Below are 12,856 nucleotides of genomic sequence, written 5' to 3' on the forward strand. Positions count from 1 at the left end.
GTTTACTGGGGTGATTTTTACTTGTGCCATTTTAGTTAGTTATTTGAATTAGGTTGTTTAATTACAAGTCTGTTTGTTAATGGAACATTGGTTGGACATTCATTAACTGTGGACTTTTACATTATTGCTGTTTGGCTTATTACTGCTATCAAATTACACCTCTCCTGAAGATATTGTCTGCCTTCCGCCTGCCCTAGTACACACGGGAAAAGGAGTCATACCTTTTGGGCTGTGCCTGTTTCATATGTATGATTGGGATCACTGTTGGTTTAGTACTAATGTTGAGCTGAGTAGGTGGCTTAGACTCTCCTCCTCCCTGTAATCCTACATATCTGTAGTCAATTTGTCACTGTTTTGAGTAGATATATTTGGCTATGGCCATGAAAAGCAAATATAGTCACAATAAAAATCAATGTTTGGCACAGAGTGAAAGAGCAGACCAAGTGTACATGTAGCTGTGCCTGGGACCAGAATTTAGACAGGAGTCTGTCCTGATAAATTATTGTTTCACCATCAACATCTTGTGGCCAATGCTGGATTTGACTTTTATGGACTTCATTCATTCATGGTATGTCACCCTTTCTTAACTCTCATGCTGGGCTTCCTTTGCATCTTGTACTCATGCCCTGAATCATGCTGTTCCCATCTTCATCTTGCATCCTGGCTTGCAACATTATGTGTTACTACTGACAATTGTATTCACTCTCCTCTCTTGCTTCTCTACTCTTTTGACTGCTAACTCTGTTCTCTTCTCCTTTCCCTTCTCCCTTTTCCTATCTCCTCCCCTCCTCCCCTTACTTTCTTCTATATACTTACTCTATCAGAATTGTCCCTGGACCTAGTATGATAGCAACCTCGTCTGCCTACTCCCCCCTCCCCTTAGTGTTTTTTTACGCCCACCCACCCCAGCACGTCAGGCCTAGTATGATAGTCGCTTGTTTTGTTCCTCCCCTACCTTTCTGCACCCCTCTTCCTCCCCTCTTGTTTTTCTCCGGCTCTACCAGAAATGTCATCAGTGTTAGGGAGAATTCTCACTTTATGGCTAATTTCCCTCACCTATAGAATCCCCCAGCAGCTTTGCTGGACTTGAAGGGTTTGATTATTTTTACCTTCTAAGAGTGAGACTCTTTTTCCCACTTGTAGGCATCTTTGCTATGTGTGCTCTATGCTATTTTTGTGTTTAATGCCTATGGGATCTTTTCTCTCACCCATAGGAACCATCTTCATGCACATGTGTCACACAGCACCCTCAGTGCAGTGACACAGGGGTGTCGTAGCGACGCCTGAACATAGCCTCCATACCCTGGGACTGACTACTGTACTACTTTACTAGTAAATTTCTACGAACTAAACCAGTACAACCCATCTTAATATGGAAGTACTAGAAGGGGTTAATAGTTTTTCCCCTTTGTTAATTTCCGAGAGGGTACCTTACAGTCTCTCTCTACAAAGTTTCTGGCTGGTGGCACTGGTTACTACCTTTTATATTCGACCGCAAATATTTTCCTATGGGATTTTCCCATTGTTCGAGGCTACCACTTTTACTGACAGCCTTAACATACCGCCGGGTTATTTTATTATTAACTTTACTCCGGTAGGTTTTATTTGCCAGAACTTTGATATAAATTCTTTCTCGTGTCTTACTCTAAACTCCTAACACAGGTCGGGGATCCTTTGTTCGCTCTTTTGGTGGGCTTCTGCCAAGAAGCCCTCCTTTCTGCGCCTCTGAGTCTGGGGTGGGTCTGTTGTTTGCGAGGGGGAGTAGAACCCCTGGACAGAGTTGCCGCAGCAACTCAGGTCGCACTCTAACCTGATAGGCTGGAGGGTCTCCCGCCAAGAAGACCACTCCACTCTGTGAGTGACAGCTAGGCTGTATGAATGGGTCTCTTTCTGCATAAAAGCAGGGTCCTGAGGACTGGAAGAGCAAAACGTCGCCACTGGAACTACGGAACTGAAGGGGAGAGAAGCCACAGACATCTTCAGCATCTACACCACCGGTGAAGCCCTGCCGGATTGTCTCACCACCTTTCTTCCATATGACGAGAGGTGATCTTCAGTGAAAGAACCTCCTTCCCTTGAGCTGGTGGGGTCAACCAGTTCACCTATCGGTTTCGTGGACCTGCCTTGGTTGAATCGACAGTGCACAGCAGTTTATAGTGATAATTTCGAAAACAATAATGTCGAAAGTCATTATTTCGAAAAATAAATGTTGGGAAAAAAAATGTCGAATTTTTTTTTCAATACGTTTCCCCCCCCCCCCCCGAACCCCTGTTTTAAATGTTTTTTTTGTTTTACCCATTTTCTTTTACTCCCGGACCCCAAAATAAATATATCATTAAAAAAAACAGAATTCGACATTTTTTTTTTCAACATTTCTTTTTCAACATTTTTGTCATTCGACATTATTTTTTCGAAATTATGACTGACCACCGTGCACAGCACTTGGAGACCGGATAGCCAGGCAGCTATCGACCCGGACCGTGATTAAAAGGAGCATACCTATTAAACTCAGTTTGGCAGCACCGTGGCTGGTTTCATCCCTGGGTAGTGCAGCGACTCGAACCTTCCACCACAAGGAGAGCCTCTCTTCCTCTGTTGGATCCCTTGACCTGCAGGAACTACCAGGAACCACCGCCACCGCAGGAGCCACTTCTTCACATTTAAGGTACATTGTTCTGCCAGGCCACCCTTTCTCCGTGGTAGCCCAAAACGTGTTTTAAATCCTTTATCTACTTGTGGGGTTGGCCGCCCTTTCTCTTAACATTGGGCCTCATCACGACTTTGGCGGTAACCTTTAAATCCGGCGGTAGCGCTATTACCGCCGGATTTAAGGGTTCGCCAAATCAGGACTTCGGTGGATTTCCCCCCAGCCCTTAGCTGGGGGGAAATCCACCGAAGATTCGCGCTATTACCGCCGGCAGGAAATCCGCTGGCAGTAAGAGCGCAAATTTTCCCCATTGAGCCCAATGGGGAATGGGGCATTCCCGAATGGGCTCAATGGGGAATGGGGACTCCCAAGTCCGCCAAAGTCGTGATCCCGCGCTATTAGCGCCGGGGGCTATGGCGGTCGCGCTAATAGCCCCCGCGCTAATAGCGTTACCGTTACCGTTACCGCCCAAGTCGTGATGAGGCCCATTGTCTTTCGCCTCGCATCTACCTCTTCAATATTTTTCTACTAAACACTTGATTGCAGCTACAAGAACATTTTCGGCTCCTAAGCTCTTGGTCCTGTACCACTGACTCTGGCTCAGGCCTATTGACTCTGGCTGATTTGTTAGATCTGCTCTCACTAGATTGGTTTTCAATGAATTGATGCACCTAAATCTTCTAAACCCCTCTTCCTTCCTACTGTTTTAATTTGTGGAGTGCCATTTTGCTCAGTTTTCATTCACTTATCTTTCTGCTAAAGTGTTATTGTGCATTACTTGTTCACAAAATCTCAGGGAAGTGTTGCTAGGGGGTGTCTGAAGATATTTTGTGATATCTTGTGCTTTCCCTCCTTTTCGTTACATTGCTAGAGTGCCGTTTGTAGTTGGTTTTCACTGTACCGCAAACTTGTCTACAATTGAATAGGGAGTTGTATTTACTTTTCCTTGACCACATTTTTACTTACTTTACCAAGTGTGATGATGTGTTGACTTAGAAGTGTATAAAATAAATATATATTCTCTTTTTGATACAAAGCTTTGGTCAGTGTTTCCTTGCTCCATAGTACTGTACTACCTATTGTGTAAACCCTGAATACTGCTCATCTCCCTCTTGAGATAAGTCTGACTGCTCAGCCACAGCTACCAACTAAATCTTTGTGGTACAGACTGATACCAAAGGGGATTTATTGCTCTCACCTGTAGTCCTAATCTGGTGTAGTGCTCCCTAAGGGAACTGGATCTGCCTAACAATCAGGCCTAGTAAAGGTAGTCGGCTGTCTGTTTCCATTTCCTTCCTACTCTCCCCCTCCCTTCATTTTCTGTGTTTTAGCTCTTGCACTATCTGAAATATCGTCAGGCCGAGTATGATAGTTAATTTCACATCCTTACTGTTCATGGCCTGTAAGAATGTCATTGTATTTTCGCTTGTTCCCTCCCTTGCCTTGAAGCGCTTTGAAACACATTGTGCATAGGAGCTATATAAATAAACTATCATATCATATCAATATTAGAATTGTAAATATAAGCAATATAAGAGCATATAGTTTGTGTCATTTCACACATATTTGTAATAATTCACTATTCTCTTAATTTCCAGCATTGCTGTCTCGCAGCAGCCATTCTCAGTGCTACTTGATCTTTATAATGACTAGTGTTCCTCTGCCATTTGAAGGGGTTGGTTAGCTCCACAGGGTCTGCATGCCAGTGTGTTTCACTGAATGGCCCATGTATGAGTATTGGTGGTCTGACTATCGGCCCAATGCCACTCCCCTCAAGGTGCTCTCATTCGGCCAACTTAGAGAAAACAGATCAGCCTGGCGGTCCAATGTTCCTATAAGCTCCTACCTTCTCGACTATCCCTACCAAATTCATCTCTAACATTAGCCCTCACACATCCTCCACGTATTTTAAATTCTGTAGTTGTCAACAAGTTTGTTTCCGCCTAATCCTTTTTGATCCTGAACCCTCAAACTGTCTACAGGTACCTTTTTTACAACAATTGTATCTTACGCCCACTACTACACTTTATGTGCATACACATTACCTTCACATATCACTCTCCACAAAGGTGCACACTGCTACTAGGTGAACATTATTTAATATCTCAGCCCTGCTCACTGTCCCCTAGTAGTGCACCTGCCCAGGACCTCTAACTACTCCCCAAATGTATCATATGTCAACTCCTTTGTATCTGGAATCTTCCTCACTATTCACACTAATGAGCCCTCTCTCTACCTTACTGATACACATGAAGTCCTTTTCACTATCCCATGGCCCTTCCCACCACTCCTCACACCACACAACAGGTTCTTGCATAGTCCACACACAGAAACCTAAACTTGGAAAATCCTTTCTTCGTATGTCCATATTATCATGGGAGCATAAACATATTTTGTGTATTTACAAACTATATTTGTAAATATACTACTATATAGCTATTAAATGTGGTTTACAATATGGCTAAAACAATTGTGCATGTTCAAATGCATTTTATGCATGCACAAAATGAAATGGTGATTCTGCAACTTTTGGTAATTCGGCCCATTGTCTTATCATCAATACCTGGTCCTTAAAATCCACTGCCAGATGTCCAGGCATATCACAGTGAAAAAAAAAAAGATAATTGGACAATTAGAGAGTCGCAGAGGGTGAAAGTGATAGAGGGCAATAGGGAAAGAGAGAGTGTGACTGAGAGAGAGAGAGCAAGAGAGATACAGAGAGACAGAGAAAGAGAGAGAGAGGGCCTCATTACGAGAATCCCGCTAAAAACGGAGTCATTACTGGCATGGAGGTAATAGTGCCTCCGGGCTCCCTTGAACCGCTAATAGCAGCTGATTACAAGTGCACGAACCCCCATGCCGGTAATGGTTGCACCGCCATGCCGCAAAAGGCCCTCCAACCCCCCGATAGCACCATCACGGGACCCGCCGATACCGCCTCTGCCAAGGAGCAACCCCTTAATAACGACCCGGTAATAACATCATTCAAATACCGGGCTCGTAATACCAGACCCGGAAGTAACATCATTGCGTCGGAATGGGAAATGCGCCGGCGGCCATCTTTAAAAACACAATCCATAGCAATCCTCTCAATCCAGCAGTGATACAGAGGAGAGAGCAGGGCCATACCATCCAGCATTTCCAAGGCTACCCGCAAGACAACCCCCCGCTTGCTCAAGAGCGCTTCTCCGATGAGGAGCTGAACATGCTGGCTGATACCCTTGCAGCCCATGCAGATGAGGTTTTTGCTAACAACCTCAAAAGGGAAGTACAGCTAAGAAAGAATGAAATCTGGGAGGAGGTTGCGAGCAAGGTGTCAGCGGTTAGCACCACCCCCCGCACAGTCAAAGACTATAAAAAACGATGGGACGACCTCCATTTCAGGGTCTGTAACATCCTGTCCTCCAATCGTAGGGAGGCCATGGCCACAGGCAGGGGTGCCCACTCACCAGGGAAACTGATGCACTGGGAAGAGACCTGCAGCACGACCATTCAAATGGAGTCCATAAAGGGCTTTGGCGAAATAGAGACGGGTGCCGCGACATCGGGAGATGGAGGTGAGTTACCCTACAAACCCCAGTAGGCCAAACTATGATGTAGTACAACTGATGTGAAAGTGAGCCAATCTAATGCATGGCCCATCATACACACATATACAGATCCATGTCCAGATGGAGGCCCAAACCCTGGCACAATGAAATGCATGTTGTGTGCCAATCCCATTACCAACAGACACCCAACACACAAGGACAATTTGCATGTCATACATCACACAAACCTCAATACAATGACATGCCACCTGGCATCAGTGCCAAATGGAGATGCCACGGTTTATGCCAAAATCCCCCCCTCCTTGAAAGTACCCTGTGTGACACACCTATGAGATTGCAATGCATGAGAAATGAAATAATGTACAGCATCAACTCATGCATCTTGCATGTAACACCATCACTGATGCCCTGCATCTCTTGTTCCCCCACAGGCACTGATGCAGATGGTGAAATTCAGGACCCTGCCCCAAGGGCATCTACATCCAGGGGCAGACCACAGGGCACTGGGCATTCCACCTCCGCGGCAGCACCGCAGCCCAGAGTACAACCCAGGGCATGTGTACAGGCCAGGCAGGCTGATGAGGAGACAACAGAAGCGGGCGAGACTGTGAATAATGAGCTGCCAACAACAGCTGAAGGCGAGGCTGATGGCACGCAGTCCGTTGCCACCAGTTCAGTGGGTGAGGCAGCAGCCACAGCTTCACTCAGCGATGTGGATGTGGAAGCAGAGGAGTATGAGGACATTGACGGCACAATCCATGTCGAATGTTTGGGGTGTTTGGGGGGCTATGGGGTGTTTGGGTGTTTTTGGGGAAGGGGAGGGCGTGTGAGTGGTGGAGGGAGGAAGCACTAAGTTGTAATTGTTCTTAATACAACCGTTGTGTTCAAAATCATTTAATGCCTGGACATTGTTTATTTCATATGTGTTCATTCTATTCATGACAGCGCACAGTACCCAACTCCCCACACACCCTGTGCCCATGTCCACATGGTCCCAGTGCTCAGTGTAGCACTGACACATAACCATCAATGTCCCTGTGGTTCAGAAGTAATCGTCAATCAGTGATTGGCGTACAGCACGGCCATCTTGTGCATCACGTACTGGAATGGGTGCTGCTTCTCCTTCATCATCATCCTCATCGTCCTCACCCGGTACATGCATGTCAATGTCAGGTGGCAGTGGTACGTTTCTCCGGATGCACATGTTGTGCAGCATGACATAGACCATGGTTAACTTTGCCACCTTCTCAGGGCCATAAAGGAGTGCTCCACCAGACCTGCTTAGGCAGCGGAACCGTGCCTTCAACAGGCCAAAGGTCTGCTCATTCACAACACGAGTACGGGTATGAACCTGATTGTACTCCTCTTCGTGCCTGTTATGTGGGTTCCGCACAGTGATAAGTAGCCACAACTACAAGGGATAGCCTCCATCACCTGCATGGGAGCACAAAGAGGTATGTGTGAGTCAATCTGAGCTGACACTTTTAGGATTAATGGCCATGGCTGCAGCTATTTGGTGTCGACATGCACATGTCCCTGTTTGCATGCACACAGGTTCATTTGATGCATTGTGTACTGCACTATGGTCTGCTATTGTGGATTGCTTTGTACAGATGATGCAGGGTGTTCACTTGCATGCTGATGCGGATGTACTGTGGATGCGGAACGATGTCTTGCCACCCATAATAGCAATGTATGCTACTCTGTACCTAATCACACTAGCGGCATTGGCACAGTTGTAATCATGTTTAGTCATGCATCGCTTGACATACCCATGGTGGCCTGCGTATGCGTCTTGCATGTTGTCATTCATGTACGACATTGGTCTTATGTATGGCATTGATGTGTCATGTTCAGGTTGGGATGTTCAGGACAACAGTGTTTAGCTCTGAGTGCATTGTCCACTCACTGCCCATTCTCACCCAGGTGGAGTATGCATCCCCCCTAATCCCACCCAGGTGGAGTATGCATCCGCCCCAATCCCACCAAGGTTGAGTATGCATCCCCCCAAATCCCACCCAGGTGGAGTAAGCATCCCCCCCACCTCACAACCCCAATGCATTGCCATGGCCCAGTCAGGCAACTTACTGAGCAGCCAGGCACATCGTCCAGCATGTCGCTACATGTAGCAGGGTAGCGTGGAGTTACGCAGCACCATGGCATCATGTGTAGATCCGGGATATCGGGCGCAACAATGTGTGATGATCTTGCTGGAGTCACATACCATCTGCACATTGATGGAGTGGTATTGCTTGCGATTGCGGTACACCACCTCATTGGCATGAGGGGCCAACAATTCTACATGGGTGCAGTCGAGGGCACTGACGCAATTGGGCATGCCTTCCAGTGCTTGGAAGCCTACTTTGGTGTCAGCGAGCTCCTAGCCAGTCCGTGGTAGGGAAATGTGGATGCTTGCATGTTTCAGGAGGGCATCAAGCACTTGGGTCAGCATGCAGGACAAGAGTGGTTGTGATATGCCATGGAGCTGCCCCACTGTGTGCTGGTAGGCACCTGTGGCCAGGAAGTGGAGCACAGACACCACCTTTCGTAGAGGGGTGGTGGCAGTGCAGATTTCTATCAGGCTGACAATGTCGTCGTGTATCATGTCCACTATGGTGGTGATGGTGTCCCGATCCAACCGGTACAGGGTGTGGATCTGCTCAGGGGTTAGATAGAATGGACTGCGTCTGATGCTAGGGATTGGTGGCTGCCTACGTGGTCCCACTGGCTGCACTGGTGGTACTTGCTGGGCCTGTCTCACCCTCCTTCTCCTCCTGCTTCTCCTCTGTGCTGCCTGTTGTAGCTGTAGTTGTTGTTGTTGCTGTTGTTGCTATTGTTGTAGCAGTACAGGCATGTCCTCCAGCCCCATGATTGCAACAGCTAGTGGCATCATTTGGATGTAGGAAGGGGTGTGGTATGTGGGTGTACTCCTTTTGTACTGGGACAAGCTCTGTTGACTCCACCTGTGGTGATTGTGTGCACCTGTGGCAGTTGCCTGCACTGCAGGTTGCTATTTGCGGGTGGTCCGTGATGCCTGTATTGCTGCCGACGTGCAGGCCCTAATTACCGCCTTTGGGATGCAGGTAAGTGCATGCCCGCGTAACTTGTGATGTCCTCCTGTTAGCTGCATCCCGGTATTGGCACCATGAAGGGGTGAGTGTACGCACGCATGCCGGTAAGTAGGGGCATGGTATGGGCGGTGGCGGTATTGGTGGGTTGTCGTCTCGTAATGGCCCGGACCCGTTAGCAATGCCGGTAATGCCATGCCACCTTCCTTTTTTCATTACCTCTATACTCGTAATGAGGCCCAGAGAGAGAGAGGGACTGAGCGAGAAAAAGAGAGAGAGAGGGGGGCGTAGATAGAGAGAGAGAGAGAGAGAGAGAGAGACAGAGAGACAGAGAGAGAGAGAGAGAGAGAGAAAGAGAGAGAGGTGGGAGCAGGAACAGTTTGGATAGAGCATCAGCAAGGAGCCAGCAGGATGAAGGAAAAGAAAGGCACTATTGTGGTGAGTGAAATATCATGATTTGGAGGCAAGAATCACTGCATGCGTGTTAAGAGTAAGACACTTCAAATGTTGAATACTGTGCCGATAATGTGTAGTCCCACTGGTCTACCAGGTAATCATCAAATATAATTTTTTTAACTATGACATTCTTACTTCATTTCCAACCTTAATTTTGTAGCTTTAAACATGTCCAATTCTTGCATTGTGAATATGTACTTCTTATGATCTGTCCTTTCTTTCTTGTGTTACATAAGAATGTCTCTCAAATGTGGACTCTTCCTGTTTTTCTATTCAGTCTTGGGAGTTTGAGCCTGAATCCCTTACATACAACCACACTAGGCATTCAAAGGAAGACTACATTTCTTTTAAAGCAAGACAAACAGTATCAAGAACGTGAGATAGATAGAAATGTTCGAGGTGTCACATAATTAAAAGGTTGGCTATTTTAGTCATAGTGACTAAATTATTGATTGGTATATAAGTTATATGTTATAACATTAGTCATGTAGACTATTTCTTCATTGCTTGTTCTTTCTTGGTCCTTCTTCTACTGTGCTGGGTGAGGGAGGGCTGGTTTGACATTTGTTTTCAGCGGGAATCCATTGTGAAGTCTGCCAAGTCTACAGAGTGTCTGTGAGGACAGGAAGTAGGGATGGATTCTGAAACTATGCTGGTCTTTGTCTTCAGGCATGACTGCCTGAAACCAGTTCCAACTGAAAGGACATCCACCCCACAATGTTTGAATGTAGCATGAGTGCCGATTGGCTGAGTCAACCACTGGAACTGAAGATTTGAAGAAGATGACTCGAGATACCAGTAGCACGTTCAGCAACCATTGAAGCCTGCTGAAGTAACCACTGCTGTCCTGACCCAGTTTTCAATTTGACCCTGACACTCCAAAGAGATCAACTTCCTCCCTAAGGTGACCTGCAATTCGAGCCATCCTGTGACAACATGCCACCTGCCTGGACTGCAAACCGCCAATACCCTGGGACATGTGACAATCCTGCAGTGCATCATCTTGCCACAAACAAATCCTCCTGAAAACTTTAGTGGACTCCTTACAGACATCATGAGGCAAAATCCCCCTCCTCAAAGTCCTCTCATCAGAGTGCAGGACTGAGCAAGCAAGGTGGATTGACCGGGAAGTAGCCGTTCGTCATTGGTTCTGTGAAAAGGTGCCCAAACCACAGATCTGTGTTGGAGCATGAAGAATCATTTTGCTAGGAGTCCTCTTTCTAGACTGCTGCTGCGACATCCCTTCAAGAATCCCTCCTTTCATCACCAGGAATAAGGAACAGGAGACCGGGCCTGCAGCTGCAACATCCTAAATGCGCCCAGCTTCATAATCTTCATAGCTTGTCAGGTACTGTGGGGTTCTTTGTCATATTTACATTGAGTTGTTCTGTATCACCTTTGTTGCTGGGATGCTGATTCCAGTGTTTGGGTGTTCACCTGTACACGTCTTTCCAGGCCTAACATGTGTGCGCATTCAGGAGCCTTCTCCAAAGTCTGTGAACCCTTAATACCAACAAAAGCTTGCTACTTAGTTGTACCTGAAGAATCATCTGGAACTTTGCTTTTTCTACAGCTGCGCCTTACCTGCTTTTCACTCCAATCTGACTTTGAAGAACTCATACCAAGATAGCGATGGACTGCTAAAGTCTCAAGGACTTTGAAAAGTATTACACATCTTAAAAAATGCTTAGCTGCTAATGTTGGTGTTGTTAATTCATTGTATTCCTACAACAGAACATTCTGAGTAAATATGACAGCTTTTTTACTTACCTTTGAGTTGCATTCATGAACCTTATACATGTTTACACTGTGGTTTACTCACCCTAGTTCATTTGTGTACATGATGATCAACTTTATTGTCATTTTTGGTGCTGTTGTTTCTTTCTTTCTTACTTTAGTTTCCCTGTATGTGCCTCTAATTTATATGTATTCTGGGTTTATATATGTATTTTTTCTACTAACACAAGTGTGTGTTAAGTTTTGCATTATAAGCTATTTATTCCATGTTGAACATTACTCCAAATTCTGATAAGGAATTTATTTATTTGTTTATTTATTTATTTATATAGCACACACAGAAAGGAGGCGCAGGAAGTGATTACATCATAGAAAAACGTACAGAGGTAATTACATCACAAACAAAGTGCAAAAAGAGTTGAAAGTGAGCACAATAATGGAGCCTAACCCCATGTTGCAGGGCAGCTTCAACACAGAGATGCATAGGTCAATCAGATGTGCACATTCATGAAGCCTAACCCCAGTTTGCAGGGCAGCTTCAACACGGAAATGCATAGGTCAATCAGATGGACACATTCGTGAAGCCTGACCCCACATTGCAGGGCAGTTGCTACACAGAGATGCAAAAAGTCAATCAGATGGGCACATTCATGGAGCCTAACCCCATGTTGCAGGGATGCTTCTTCACAGAGATGCATAGGTCAATCAGATGGGCACACTTAAGGAGTCTTACCCCATGTTGCAGGGCGGTTTCAACACAGAGATGCAAAGGTCAAACAGATGGGCACATTCACAGAGCCTAACCGCATGTTGCAGGGCGGCTTCGACACAGAGATGCAAAAGTTAATCAGATGGGCACATTCATGGAGTCTAACCCCATGTTGCAGGGCGGCTTCGACACAGAGATGCAAAAGTCAATCAGATGGGCACATTCATGGAGCCTATCCCCATGTTACAGGGTGGCTTCGACACAGAGATGCATAGGTCAATCAAATGGCATATTTATGGAACCTAACTCCATGTTGCAGGGCGACTCGGATACAGAGATGCAAAAGTCAATCAGATGGGCATATTCATGGAGCCTAGCCCCATGTTGCTGAGCGGCTTTAACACAGAGATCCAAAGGATCAAGTTGGGAAGGCACATTCTGGCATACAGCAAGGGGGATAGCGTCTCACCTTAGAGCGTCCTGGTAGCGGACAGGGAGCAGACAGGGGCCTTAGGAGTGGGCCTTTGGTGAGGTGGCTGGCAAAAGCCTCCCGTTCCTCGATAGGCTATTTTTCAGCAAGTAAGCACCAACGAATGAGCACTCAGGCACAGTGCCCAACGATGTTGAAGGTGGCGCCCATCTTCAAATTGCCGCAAAACAGCACTGCAAGCATCAAGGCATGGTGTAC

The sequence above is a fragment of the Ambystoma mexicanum genome, chromosome 4p (genome assembly GCF_040938575.1).
Source record: "Ambystoma mexicanum isolate Mex_15411 chromosome 4p, UKY_AmexF1_1, whole genome shotgun sequence".
In the NCBI taxonomy this organism is placed as follows: domain Eukaryota; kingdom Metazoa; phylum Chordata; class Amphibia; order Caudata; family Ambystomatidae; genus Ambystoma; species Ambystoma mexicanum.